The sequence below is a fragment of the Lithobates pipiens genome, unplaced genomic scaffold (genome assembly GCF_037356315.1).
Source record: "Lithobates pipiens isolate NorthernLeopardFrog02 unplaced genomic scaffold, aLitPip1_a1.2 Scaffold_28, whole genome shotgun sequence".
NCBI classification, from domain to species: Eukaryota; Metazoa; Chordata; class Amphibia; order Anura; family Ranidae; genus Lithobates; species Lithobates pipiens.
Window position 1 is genome coordinate 122,223,331 of NW_027507789.1, and position 15,464 is coordinate 122,238,794.

The 15,464-nt window shown below is 43.1% G+C and overlaps 1 protein-coding gene across 4 annotated transcripts in view; it reads left to right on the top strand.

Moving 5' to 3' along the window:
- Positions 1–15,464, top strand: part of LOC143935591 (signal transducer and activator of transcription 5B) — a 413,177-nt gene that overhangs the window by 129,039 nt on the left and 268,674 nt on the right. The window lies entirely within an intron of this gene.

A 15,464-nucleotide genomic window follows, 5' to 3' on the forward strand; every position in this document is an offset into this window, starting at 1 on the left:
ATCCATTGTGCTGGCTGCAAGTTGTCGGAGGGACACGAGCAAAGAGAGGCATGAAAGAGCTTTGGTGACACAGGCATTCCTTTTGACACATTTACTATTTGCATCAGGCTGCGCATTAATAGCAGCGGCAGGGCTGAGCTATTGCTCAAGCAGTGGATGTGACCCTTCTGGTAGTGCCTCTGCTTTGTGCATTGGGCTATGGTCGGAAGGGAGGTAAAAACACCTAAAAAAAAAAAAGGGCTCAAGAAGGACTTCAGCCACAAAAAAGCCTAGAACCATCTCAAAAAAGATGGCATTCTCCCCTGAAAGTTTTGACGTGGCTGGTCAGAGTGAGCCTTTGGGGCCATTAGGTGTTGCAACTGCTTTCAACAGTGCAGTCCCTGTCTATATTACTGAAGAGGTTTTTTCCTCAACCATTTTGCGTTTGGAGCAAAAGATTGATGTTTTAATCGCATCCCAGAGTGGGACTAAGCGTGATAGGTCCCCTTCCATTTCCCAGGACCCTCAAACTGAGGAATAGAGGGCAAGAGATGATGAATTTCTCTCAGGGAACCAGAAAGAGGCTGATGACTCCTCCCCTGAAGAGTCAAATACGAACGGATCAGGTTCACAATCTGGAAGATTGATGGTACAATCTCTTACTGAATTCGTCCACTCCACATTCATGCTGCCATCAGCTGAGTCGGTCGATGAACCCACTTCATGGAGCAGAGATCAGTGTCACTTGTTCCTAGGCAGAATGAGGAGATGCTTGTTTACTATAGCATCTCCCCGTTCTTCCTCTCTGAGGCGATCGCGGGTATCCCCATGGCAATCGAGTCCACAGGACCCGTGACCCGACTCACGGAGCTTTCCGCGGGCGCGTGCCCCCGCCACCTCTTAAAGGGCAACGTACAGGTGTTTCTGCCTGTACGGGCCCTTCTGCTGACGTATATCGGCGAGAGGTGGTCGGGAAGCAGTTAAATGCACAAAAACAGGTTAACGTTACTGTTTTTTCATTATTTATTTTTTTAACTCATTAGTGTATTTTTTCCCAAAAAAATTGCGTTTGAAAGACCGCTGCGCAAATACCAGGTGACATAAAATATTGCAACAACAGCTATTTTATTCGCTAGGGTCTCTGCTAAAAAAAAAATATATATCATTTTTGTGGGTTCTAAGTGATTTTCTAGCAGAAAATACTGGATTTTTACTTGTAAGCAACAAGTGTCAGAAAAGATTTAGTCTTTAAATGGTTAAACTGAGAACTCCTAAACAGTTCAGTTCATTGATAAGTAGAAACATTGTATCTCTTTGGTCTTTTCTTGACAGACTGCCCAGATAGGAGAAACAAGTCTCCACAGAAGACCTAGGCAACTTGCATTGACTTCTATTACAGAAGTCATTTGCAAGTTGTGCTGAAGTTATAATCGGCCTTTTTTTATCAGCACAATCGGCCGATGCCGATAAATTAAAAAACACCAAATATCGGGCGATATATCGGTCGACCTCTGCCTATAACCCACATAGTAACTACTATGGCTCTGTGTCCCATGATATAATTCAAAGAAAATGATTTTACAGGTAAGCTGTTATAAAAATCCTATTATTTGCAAACAAAATGAAGGTTTCCTATTTAGAATAATAAGTTGTCAGGTTAGTAAAATGGCTTTATCAGAACTGATTCAATCATACGGTTTGTAGTGTACATAGATTTGCAAAACAATGGGCTAAGGGCCGGTTCACACTGCGGCGCGAGGCGAGGCGACACGGCTCGCCTCGCCTCGCTCCCGCAAGTCGTCCCCATTGAGTACAATGGAACCGTTCTGAGAGGAGCGACTCGAGTCGCTCCGACTCAGAAAAAAGGTTCCTGTACTACTTCGGGGCGACTTCGGGGGCGACTTGCATTGACTTCTATGCAGAAGTCCTCTGCAAGTCGCCGCTGACCCCCCCTGCAAGTCGCGGCGAGGAAGTCGGAGACGCCTCGCCGCGGCTCGCAGTGTGAACCGGCCCTTAAGAAATATTCCTGAACGTTGTTTTTACTCATGGTTACTGTGAAATTGTGTGAATGCATCAATGCAGTGCATGTTCTCGGCTTGCAGAGCATGGATTTATTGAATGAGTTTACCAAAAATGTAAATAATAACAGAATATTCAGCCTAATGCTACATAACTAAGCTCCATGTCATGCTGGATAAACTAAATGATTAATGTAACTTAAATAGATACATTAGATAGATAAAGATAGATTTTTACTCCAAAAGCATTTTATTAAAATAAAATTTGATAAAAATTCCCAAAATCTATTTAACCACTTGCCAACTGCTGCACGCCGATATACGTCGGCACAATGGCAGCGGTGGACAAATGGGCGAATCTGTACATCCCCTTTAATTGGTGGGGCTAGCAGGCATGCACGCATGCCCACCCTGTACACAGATCGTGTCACGGAGCCACAGAACAGGGAGATCAGTGATCGCTGTCATGTCAGTGGTAGCCCTTCCCCCCCACAGTTAGAATCACTCCCTAAACCCTTGGTCGCCCCCTAGTGTTTAATCACTTTCCCTGCCAGTGTCATTTACACAGTAATTAGTGCATTTTTATAGCACTGATCGCTGTATAAATGACAGTGGTCCAAAAATAGTGTCAAAAATGTCCGATGTGTCCGCCATAATGTCGCAGTCACGATAAAAATTGCATATCGCCATCATTACTAATAAAAAAAAAACATATAATAACAATGCCATAAAACTATATACTATTTTGTATATTACGCTTATTGCGATTTATTTATTTATTTATTTATTTATTTATTTTTTACCAAAAATATGTAGAAGAATACATATCGGCCTAAACTGAGGAAAAAAAGTATTTTTTTTTTTATATATTTTTTGGGGATCTTTATTATAGCAAAAAGTAAAAAATATTGCTTTTTTTTAAAAATTGTCTCTGTTTTGTTTATAGCGCAAAAAATTAAAAAACGCAGAGGTGATCAAATGCCACCAAAAAGAAAGCTCTATTTGTTGGAAAAAAAGGATGTCAATTTTGTTTTGGCGTAACGCCGCACAGCCACACAAGTGTCGGTTAAAGCGATGCAGTGCCGAATTGCAAAAAGTGCTTTGGTCAGGAAAGGGGTAAAATCTTCCGGGGCTGAAGCGTTTTTTTTGTTTTTTTTAAATCATTGATTTATATCCACCCTGACTCTACATAGCAGGAAAAGGGCCCCAAGAGCCATTTATTTGTAGTACGAGAGACAGACGCGGGTTTTTTGCCAAAGGTCTCTTCTGTTTTCCACAGATCCCGGGAGATAGATCTACCACCTTTCTTTCCATTACCATCCTGCCTTTCACATTGTGGACATAAGAAGATGCTTGTTACACTATCTGGAGGTTACAAGAGCCTTTAGGAAATCCAGTTCTCTGTTCTGTTTTCAGGGTCACGTAAGGATTGCGGAGCTTCTAAAACACTAAAGTGGAAGGTGGCTTCAGATGGCTATCAAAGAAGCTTACAGGGCCTCGGAAGTAGAACCTCCCACAGGGGTAGTGGCCCATTGAACCGTGCTGTGGCAACGTCATGGGCAGAACAAGCTGGGGCTTCGCCAGGATGAATCTGCAAAGCGGCCATGTGGACGAATTTCTCCACCTTCACTCCTCATTATAGGAGGGACCTGCTCTCAGCAGCAGAGCAGTCGTTTGACAGCAAGGTCCTGCAGGCAGTGGCCTACCGTAGAGTAAGTACTCAATTTTCTCCAGGTCCTGTTCTGAAAGACGAGGTGAGAAATCCTTAGTTAGACTTAGTGCCCGTTCACACTACCGCGACTTGTCAGGCGACTTAGCCGCCTGACAAGTCGCGCTCCGTTCTGTACTATGGAACCGTTCTAATAGGAGCGACTCAAGTCGCTCCGACTTAGAAAAAGGTTCCTGTAGTATTTTCGGGGCGACTTCAGGCGACTTGCATTGACTTCTATACAGAAGTCATTTTGCAAGTCGCCGCTGAAGTCGTGTGCAGGTCGCGTCTGTGAGTCGCGCTGCAAGTCGCGTCGCCCCTGTGTGAACGGGCACTTACTAGTAACAGTATTTCCACGAGTCTTTCAGGACACAATCTATGACCCTCCTTGATTGTGATTTGACTGCTGTGTTGTTGCTATGTTCTGCTTATATTTTAGCATGGCTGGAGGTACTCGTTAACAACTGAGGCCATGGTGGATGGGTCCAGGCTTTAAAGTGGTGACTGCAGTGTTTCCTGGGAAATGGAATGAGCTTCTTCCAGTGGATTTCCTCAGTTCTGCATTATTCAACCCACTTCATCTGAACCTGTCCCAACCCGTGACTGGAGAGTTAAAGGAGAAGCAGCACAGTGATGAGCTCATCTTAGCTTGTCTATGCATTATCCTATCAGCATACTTCTTGTCAGCATGTAAACTGATGAGCTCCTTGTGCTCTCACATTCCAGCCCTGCTGCACAGGGGCTGCAATAGGTTAATGTGGAAATGAGTGCACTGAGGAACTGTCTCTGACACGTACACGAATCAAGAACAAGCACCTTCCCTTTGGGTGCTGCAACCTTACAGAATTACAAAGGGTATCTGCAACAAACTTTATGAATTCCCCGATTAGCATCTCACTGCACTTTCTAAAATGACATAATAAAGATCCTTCTGGGCTTAATGCTGTATGCATGGCTAGAATGAGAAAAGAGGTGTCAAGACTTTAACCCCTGATAGATTGAATATCAAATTTGATATTTTATTATTATTTTGCTATTAGCTGAGATGTTTGTTTTATTTTTGGTCTGCATAAGTTTTCAAAGGGAGCTGTTATTTTGTGATTCACACAGCATGCAGGTAAATGGTATATTCTACAGTATAGTATAGTACAGTATATTTCTTAATGGTGAACTGTGTAGATATGTTTTTCGTAAAAAAAATAAAAAAGAGGCAAGGTATTTGTGCCCATGTAGTTATGTGTGGAGAATCTGTAATTAGGTAGCATGTTTGTGAATGGGAATGTGGGTGTGTGCAAACACTTTCTGCCTTTTTATAAGGACTTCCTTGAACATCACAAGTTCTAACCCCAAGATGATGGCCGGTTGGCCAAAGCATGTTGGATGGAGTTTGGGACGAGTGACATTTCCTTCTATATACTATTGCAAGCCGTGTGAATGGATTTTACCAGGTGGACTATTTCTATTGTGCTGGTGCATAAATGTGTTTGGAAAATTATTTTTATAGTATCTATTTTATTTCTTTGAGAGGATTCAGCCTGGATAAGACCATGATGAATGCTTAGCAATGATGACGCATTTTGTGCCTCATGGCTGTGATTGTAATTAGATTCCAAAGTTGAGGGAAGGATGGGCAATCTGTATTGCTTCTTTTTTGTATCCCCACCAGCCCAAGCAGAGTAAAAGGATATATCCTTGTGTTGGAGAAAGTACCTTTTCAATTTTTGTAGGGCTGTTACTGATTAAAATTTTTGTGTTCGATTAATTGTTTTTTTTAAAATCGATTAATCAACTAATTTCGATTAATTATAACGCACATACAGATCCAACTACTTTTAGCTGATCTCCTTGCATCGCAACTCTGCATTAGTCAGTGGTAAATGTGGTATACACGATATACAATCACCCAACACTAGTTAGTTTCCACAATCCATGGCTTAACTTCACAGTTCAAACTGTAGCCACTGACGTAAGTAATTTTTTTTTTCCACAGTAGAGTGACAATCCCTCCACCTCCGGTTTAACTAATCACTCTCACCTTATGGCATGGACCCGTGTGCAAACAGGTGGTCATGCAAGCGGGTATCAAAAGGGTTAACATGGACCATAAACTTCTCTCACGTCTCCTTAGATCTCAGCAAGAATGCCAGGTCATGGGTAGAAAGAAAAGATCTAAGTGCTCACCGCTTAAGTATAAGATTTGATTTTTGTGTTCAGACACAAACTACTCACATAAAGATGATAAAAACACAGCATGTGAAGCCGACATTTGTGTTCGTTCCATAGGGCAGCAGCGGGTGACATCATGCGTAGCTCCTCCCCCGTAGTTGTTACGTTCAATCAGAACTTCGACATCACCAGACTCCTACCCCTTTCCCTTCGTTAGCAGACGAAGGTACTTGGGGAAGGGGGAGGAGTCCAGTGATGTCGATGTCCGTGACGTCACCGGATCGCAAACAGAACTCCCGGAAGCTAGCGGAGAGGTGAGTACCGATCAATATAATTTTGTTCGATCAAAAAAATTAATAGAGGAATTTATCTTTAATTTCCACAGCCCTAAAGCCTTTCGCTGTGTTGTCTCTCTCACAAACACACACACACACACACACACACACACACACACACACACACACACACACACTCTCCCCCTCTCTAATACTTAGAGAGGTACAGCGGTATTGATACAGCTCTGTGCCCAGTTGCATGTCTTCTCTCACCATTTTCTGGTCTCGCAGGCCTTGCTGAGAACAGCGGGTACCATTGGGCCCCTGTTGCTGTCAGTCAAATCCAGTGAGTAGGGGGTGGACCCTAGCCACACTGTGTCTATGGACTCGCACAACCCGGCTTAGGAGCAAGCCCACACATCTGCTCCATAGCAAGCAGCTTGCTGTGGGGGCAGACACAGCAGAGGAGGAGCCAAGAATGCCAATCAGGGACACCAGAAGGGTAGGTAAGAGGTGGCTCAGTGCAATACAATTGCACAGAACAGGAAAGTATGTACCTGTTTATTAGTTTAATTTAAAAAATAGACCTTATAATTACTTTAACCAAACAGAAGAGGGCAAATAACAGAAGGCAATTTTTGATTTATATACATTTTTATTTGTATCAAAATATCTTTGCAAAAATGTTGCTGTTCATAGATATTTCTCAGTGTGCTGTAAAATGTATTTCTAAGTATAATGGTGATGGTGCTGTTCCTGACATCTGCTATTTCAAAGACTACCGATGTGTTCTAGGTTTTGCTATAGAGGAGTGACACACAAGTCCAGTCTTGCCAGCCTGTTGATTTATCTAGTGTCCTCTGTCAGGGTTGGAGAATAGACAAGATTTTGTTAAGAATATCAAAGTGAACATTACCCTAGTTTGTATTATGATGGGAACATTTGGGGCTTATAAGGATTTGGCTAATGCTGGGTTAAGAGGATTTTTATAAATCAATATTACTAGAATGCTAAAGCAAGGAATGGAATATTGTAATCATGCAAACTGTTTTTGAAAATGATTTTTATAGTATCTATTTTATTTCTTTGAGAGGAACCAGTCTGGATAAGACCATGATGAAAACTTAGCAATGATGAAGCATTTTGTGCCTCATGGCTGTGATTGTAATTAAATTCCAAAGCTGATGGAAAGATGGCTCGTGTGCTCATATAATAAATCCTATTCTGACTGCTGTCCAAAACTGGGTAACAAGTCTGAGTTATCCTTGTTTACAGATATTTATAGAACCCTAGGCAAAATGTTAAGTATTAGGAACAGAGACAAGCTGCCATTCATACCACACCATTTACTTTCTAATGTTATTGACAAGGTGGCATGATTGGGAGTCATGTGACTTGCATAAAAGGACATTTTTAATAAAGATATTGTAAAGGCAGAAGGTTTTTTATCGTCATGCATTCTATACATGAAGATAAAAAGCCTTCTGTATGTAGCACCCCCCTAATACTTACCTGAGATCCCTCTAGATTCAACGATGTTGCAGGAGTCTCAGCTGCCAGGGACTCCCTTCCTCATTGGCTATGACAGCAACATAGCGCCATTGACTCCCGCTACTGTCAAAGTCAGTCAGCCAATAAGGGGAGAAAGGGTGTGGGACTGTGCCCTGGCTCCCTGTCCGAATGCATACACGGAGCTGTGGCTTGGTTCGGGTGCCCCCATAGCAAGCTGCTTGCTGTGGGGGCACTTAACAGGAGGGAGGGGCCTAGAGCACCGAAGAGGGACCCGAGAAGAGGATCTGGGCTGCTTTATTTTTTGCTAAATAAACAACAAAAAAAAAAAGACAGAACATTTTCGATAAAAAAAGGTTGTCTTTGTTATAACATTTTGTAAATAAATAATCTTTCTTCATAAATTTGGTGCTATATTTCTTTGGTAAAAATAACCCAAATCAGTGTATTTTTATCAGTGTATTTTATTTAGTCTGAAGTAAAGTCCACAAACTATGGTGTGTGTGTGTGTGTGTGTGTGTGTGTGTGTGTGTGTGTGTGTGTGTGTGTGTGTGTATGTGTATATATGTAAAATCAATCCCGATGTTCCGAAATGGCCTTTTTTTGGAAAGTAGACAGTCCAGGGTATTTGCTAAGGGGCAATATTGAAGTTGAAATTTTTTTTTTGTCACAATTTTTGGTGAAAATGAAGGTATTAAAAAAAAATGTTCACAATTGTTATTTTTACACATACTGTCACCAGTGCAGTGATGTGTCATCATATAACTGATGTAGCGTTGATCAGAGACACTAACTGGTGACAGTATGTGAAAAATTAATTATATATACTTCTTTTTTTTTTTTTTTTTTTTTTCCGCAACCATAGTAACATTGTACTACTCTGAAAAAGTGATCTTTTTTTTTAACCTTATTTTGATTGCTTATACCAGTGAATTTCACTGTAATATGCAACCATATGTTTACTGAGTGAAATTGATACATTCAGTGTATATTGTTGTGATTGGCCACATGTAATCACATGGTACAGATGGGATGTGATTGGCCCTGTGTGTACCATGTGATCACTATGACCAATCGCAGCTAGCAACACAATTTTACACTAATGACATGAAAGGAAGCCACCCATTGTTTACAATTGTCATGGGATCTGCTGTGATTCGTCACAGCAATCACATGGTACTGGCAGTGGGGCCGATACACTTAGCAGTCATCATCTGTGTCCAGTGGACACAGCCAGTGACCAAGTGTGCTGCCACATTTGGAGAGGATGTCATATGATGTCCACCTGGAACAAAGGTCCTGCCCAACTGTCGTTTGACTATAGGCCATGCAGGAACTGGTTAAACTCCAGTATTGACGTGCATAAGTACTCATATATTAACCACTACAATACAGGGCACTTTCACCCCCTTCCTTCCCAGCCCAATTTTCAGCTTTCATCGCTCTAGCGCTTTCAGTGACAATTGCGTGGTCATGCTACACTGTACCCAAATGAAATTGTTATCATTTTGTTCGCACAAATAGAGCTTTATTTTGGTGTTATTTATTCACGACTCCGTTTTGTTTTTTTTTGCGATATAAGTGCAAAAAAAGCGGAAATTTGGAAAAAAAACAATATTTTCTTTTTTCTATTTGAAAAGAAATCCAATAAAATCTAATTTTGTCATAAATTTAAGCCAAAATGTATTCTGCTACATGTTTTTGGTAAAAAAAATTCCGTTAAGTGTATAATAATTGGTTTGTGTGATCATGGACATATGTACGCAAATGATCATGTACATATGTGTGCAGGTGATCACGTACATATGTGTGCAGATAATCATTGGGACATGTGATTTTAGTGGGACATATGTGGGGGACATGTTTTTATTATTAGGGACATGTGTTTTTATTATTTGGGGACATGTATGTTTTGGGGACATGTGTGTTTTGGGGACATATGTGGGGACTGTGTTTTCACTGTGTGGTGTGTTGTGTGTTGACACTACACTGATGATCAGTGAGTAAAAAGCTGTAAAAAGCAGCCCATACTCACTGATCATCAGCCGGCTGCAGCGTTCTGCTCTCCTCTCCTCAGCGATGACTTCCGTGTGAGGAGAGGAGAGCCGATTGCCTAGCAACCGGCTGTTTGTTTACATCACATGACGGCCGTGATTGGACACGGCCGTCATGTGATCAGGAGGGCCAATCACAGAGCCCTCCTGCCGATCCGAGATGTGCCGTGTCCGGGTGACACGAGCACATCGGGATCGCGCCGCTGCGCGGGCACGATCCCGCTACTTCTGAAGGACGTTCCTGAACGTCCTATCAGGAGTAGACGGCTCCCACCCGGCCGTATATATGCATTGGCCGGGTGGGAAGTGGTTAAAGAAAATGCGATTTGTGTATCCTGCTTAGGGCTACTTTCACACTGCTGACATTAAGGGTAAAGCGCTGCTCGTTTTAGGCAGTAGCAGGGCGGTTTTAACCCCCAAGAAGGGGTTAAAAGTGGATGTGTTGCTCTACCTTGGAAGAGACAGACCCACCCTCCCAGGAGGACCTGTTCACTAGAATAAAGGATGTAGAAGTCATGGAAAAAATTATAGCCAGGTTGCAGGACAGGTTGGAAATGCATAAAATGATCTGGGATGAATGGCATCGCCATGAGGATCCACCGTGAGCCAGAGGGGGGACTCCCACCCACCCCTTCCCCCTATTCTCCCCTTCTTCTTTTTTTTTTCCTTCTTTCCACTCTACATGTCTGTTTTTTTGTTTCCCCCCACTTCCCGGATCTCTCTTGATCTGGAGAGGGACGCTGATAGTTAATTTTTGAAACGAGACACTTTATATGGTACCACGAACTCAAGCACTTACGTTTCAGAACATCCTATGCTGTTAAGTACGTACTAGTTAAATCTCTGTTCTAGCATTGCATGTATGTCACGATGCTCAAGCTTTGTTCAACTGTTGTATGATAACTTCAATAAAACGTTATTTGAAAAAAAAAAGTGGATGTGATGCGGTGCTTCCGAAACGCTTTTTAGGCGCTTGGGACGCGGTGCCCATTCATTCCAATTGGTAGGGGTGGTGGAGGAGCGGTGTATACACTGCTCCCACACTGCACCAAAAATGCTGTTTGCAGGACTTTTTTTTTCTCCGTCCTGCAACCACACCACCCCAGTGTGAAAGCACTCGGGCTTTCACACTGGGGTGTCTTGAAAAGCAGTTTTCAGGTGCTATTTTAGAGCTAAAACGCCTGAAAACTGCCTCAGGATGAAAGGGGTCCAAGTGTCAAATGTAGGTTGTTTATATTGTATTGCTTTTAGAAAGAAAAAAAGAAGTTGGATCTCGGATCTTTTCTTCGATTCCGTACACAATAACACTTCATTTGAATCAGTCATTTTAATTGTCATCAAATAAGTATATACAGCTTTAGTAATGTTCCTATCATCCGTGCTTGATCCTCCTGCTTGATTTAAATGAAAAACAATCTGGATCACTTGCATTGATATCCAAAAGCAGCAACCCAAACAAAAGATCTGGAGTTTAGCCTTGGAAACAATTGTTTCACTTCACCAAGCAAATCCCCGGAGTTACAAAGGATTAGTCGATTTGGGATTGCCAAACATGTCCTCATGTAGCAAGCATTGTCATCCTTTGTACTCTGCATTTTGGTCTTTATCACAGTTTATGTAACTCATTCAAGCCAAATTACATTGGTTGTAGTGTGAGCGCCTTTTCCTAAATGTAATAGTAGGTGGTATTTAATCAGATGAAGATTATGAAAGGCTTCATGTAAATGGGACATTTTTATAACCTCTCCTGAATGATTTGCGTTTACATACCGCGTTTAGCAGAGTTTTTTTTTTTTTCAAAATAGCCAAAAAAGAAAAACACCTGTAAACGAAATGCAGCTTAACACAATTTACACATTTAGAAGCGTTTGGAGCTGGAAATGCCTCTAAACTCAGCTTTTGCGTTCCAAAAAAAGCTTCTAAACTCAACTGCCTGGGAACAACTATAAACGACCCTGTGTACATGTAGGCTACTTTCACACTGGGGCACTCAGCGCGCTGGCGGTAAAGCGGCGCTATATTTAGCCGCGCTTTACCATCGTTTTAGCGGCACTGATCGGCCGCTAGCGGGGGCATTTTTAACCCCGCTAGCGGCTGAAAAAGGGTTAAAACCACCCGCAGGTGGGTTTGGGGCACTGCCCCATTGTTTTCAATGGGAAGGGGCGCTTTAGGAGCGGTAAATACACCGCCCCTACAGCGCTCCAAAGATGCTGCTTGCAGGACTTTTTGGACCGGCCTGCAAGCGCACCGCTCCAGTCTGAAAGCCATCAGGGCTTTCACATTGGAGTGCAGTGAGCTGCTCTTTCAGGGCGCTTTGTAGGTGCTATTTTTAGCACTTTAGCGCCTGCAAAGCGCCTCAGTGTGAAAGGAGCTGTACTGATGAGATAACATAGAGGAGAGTTCAGGAGCAGTTGAAAAAAATGCCCAACTGCTCCTAAACATCCATTTAGCAGCAGCACCAGTGTACATGAGGCCTAAATAGTTGTGCAGTGTGGTTATAAAAGAGGGATATGTTCTTAATATATAATAGAGGGCAGTAGATAGGGTCCAAATCTGCATGGGGGTGGGGGGGGGGGGGGTTAACCTTTGCCACTTAAATTCACCTGTGTAGTTCTCAAGCCAGTGGTTCTCAACCTCAGTCCTCAAGTATCCCCAACAGGCCATGTTTTGGGAATTTTTCTTAGATAAAATAGCTGTCCAAAATACCAAGCCATTGAGTCTGATTTAATGCACCTGTGCAAGATAAAAGAAAACCTACAAACAAGGCCTGTTGGGGGTACTTGAGGACTGAGGTTAAGAACCACTGGTCTAAGCAACTTTGAGAAACTTTCCTATGATATAGTGCATTAGTATGAGAATACTTACACATGCAAATATTTTAAAGTATAACTAAAGCCCCTCCACCAGTGCTGTTGGCTTCAGCTACTGTATTGGAGCCTCAGGAGGATAAAAATTTGGGAACAGATTCCTCCACCCCTATCTTGGAAACCTCCCTTTCCTCCTGCAGCACAGATTCCCCCAGCTCCCCTTTCTCACAGTGCTACTGGCTGTTTTTTCCCTCCTCTCTCCCACCAGCTGTCATTATATATATATATATATATATATATATATATATATATATATATATATATATATATATATATACATACACACACTATGTTTTCAAAAGTATAGTATTGGGATGCTTGCCGTTACACACCCATGAACTTTTGAATCCCAGTCTTAGTCCGTAGGGTTCACTATTGAGTCTGCCTACCTTTTGCGGCTATAACGGCTTCAAATCTTATGGGAAGGCTGTCCACAAGGTTAAGGGAATTTGTGACCATTCTTTCAGAAGCCACCTTGCTTTGTGCACTGGTCAAACTCATTTGGTGGAGGGGGGATTATGGTGGGGGGGTTGTTTTTTAGGGGTTGGGCTTGGCCCCTTCGTTCAAGTGAAGGAAACTCTTTAGGCATCAGCATACCAAGACATTTTGGACAATTGAATGCTCCAAACTTGGGAGCATTGGGAACAGTTCCTGTTCCACCATGACTGCGCACCAGTGCACAAATCAAGGCCCATAAAGACATGGATGAGGGAGTTTGGGTGGAGGAACTTGACTGGCCTGCACAGAGGCCTGACCTCAACCTGATAGAACACTTTTGGGATGAATTGGAGTGGAGACTGCGGACCAGGCCTTCTTGTCCAACATCAGCGCCTGGCCTCACAAATGTACTTCTGGAAGACTGGAATGCCATTCAAGGTCATGTGCCTGTAAAAACAGGCTTCCTAATACTTTTTACAATATAGTGTGTGTAAGTGTATAATATATATATAATTGTAACAAATATCAATGCAATTACATCATGGTACACAGCCAAACAATAACTTAATGGGTTATAGGCCACCTTCAGGTGAAGTTCACTCCCTTATTATAACCCCTCCTCCTTCCAGGAGTACCTCAGTTTTTTCGCCAGTGTCTAAGGTGTTGGTCACAAGTGAAGATGTGCTTTGAGGAGCTCCAAGAGAGATCCATGCTGGATTTAAATAACTTCCACACACCAGATCCATACAAGCCACTGAGGCCTAAGGATGGTACCTGGGCCTCGCATAGAAAAACAAGGTTTTTCCTGTAAGCCTCTCTTTTGAGGTCTAGACCCCAGGACCCAGGACTCTTTTTGGCCATGCTACATTACCTAAAGTTGCTCCTGAGGGGTGCTATACAGGTCCAAAGGAGTGGAACCCCTATAATAGGAACCTGGTGTTTGAAGGTTTACTAACGCAGCCCGCCATAATGGGTTAAAGGGGAGGGCCACCCTGAAAAACAAAAAAATGTTAAAAATTACAAAAAATCTAAAAAAAAAAAAATGAAAATTTTTTTTTTTTTTTACTTACCAGAAATGCCTGTTGCTAGGCACTTTCTCCTAATCTTCCTCTTCCTCCTCCGCGGAGATCTTCTGTCTTCTCTCTTCGTCGCGGCGTCTTCTGGGTAATGAGTCGCGCTGTGTTCTGGGAACTGTGTGTTCCAGAACACAGCGTGTCCCATTCAGAAAGCGCTGCGGGACTCGCGCATGCGCAGTAGCTGCGGGACTCGCGCATGCGCAGTAGGAAACGGGCAGTGAAGCCATAAGGCTCCGCTGCCTGTTTCCCTTACAAGGGATGGCGGCGCCGGGACCCGAGAGCCGAGGGACGGGTCGGCCTCGGGCGGCCGACATCGCGGGCGCCCTGGACAGGTGAGTGTGTTTATTAAGTCAGCAGCTGCAGTGTTTGCAGCTGCTGACTTTTTTTTTTTTTTTTTATAACCGGCCCTCTGCTTTAAGTTTGGATCTGTCTGTTTTCAGCAGATCCTGCAGCAAGGAAAATGTAAGGGAAGAAGCCTAGGAACTGTAAAAAGTCCACCTATGCCTTTTTCTTTAATATGAAAAACATTGTAGTGCCTTAAAATCTCCGCTAGAGGGAGTAAAGATAACACACCTTGGTACGTTGCTCCTCAGCAGCTCTGTGTCCAGCTATAAACTGTGTGTGTGTGTCCCAGCAGCAGGATGGGGTTCTTAATTGAACCAAAGGTGTTCCTCTCCCCTATGGGGGAACTAAGGGGCTGGGGGTATAGCATATTGTTATGTATAATGGCTCCAGTTTAAAACACTGTGTAAGTGTTACAGAATACTAAGCCTCAACCTGCTGAGAACCCCCCCCCCCCCTCTCCGGAGGGGTGCATTGGCGGCTTCCTATGGGTATTACATTAATGACACACATTTTGTTGTCAGACTGCCTTTTAAATAAGCCTTGTTGCGCCCCAGCCTTGTGCATATAGAAAGGCACAGACAGATTCTGAAGCTAGTGCCAGACGGCGATCATAGACCCTCCTCTTCATCAGGTCTGCATTGCAGACCCGAATGCTGAGGTTCATCTTTAAAATGAGGAGGGCGGGTACTGGAAGGGGCGTGGCGTAAGGCAGGCCGCGCCATGTACAGGAATCGGCTTCCACATGGCGCACAGCTGAGGACGCCAGTCAGGCTCACACCTGAAGTTTGGTTATAAAACAGACGCTCTCATTGTCAGAAGAGCTCTCCGTGCAACTGAAGAGAAGTCTGTCACACAGGACACAGGAGTGCTGGGGCACATAAGGGATGTATACAGGCATTTCCAGTACAGGAAATACATTTTTATTCTCGGCATCAAGCTGATTTTTATGGTGGCACTGTTTTGCTAGACTATTGCTCAGCAAGTAGTACATTTTACTGGATTGCCTCTGCTTTTGTGCTTAGCACTATG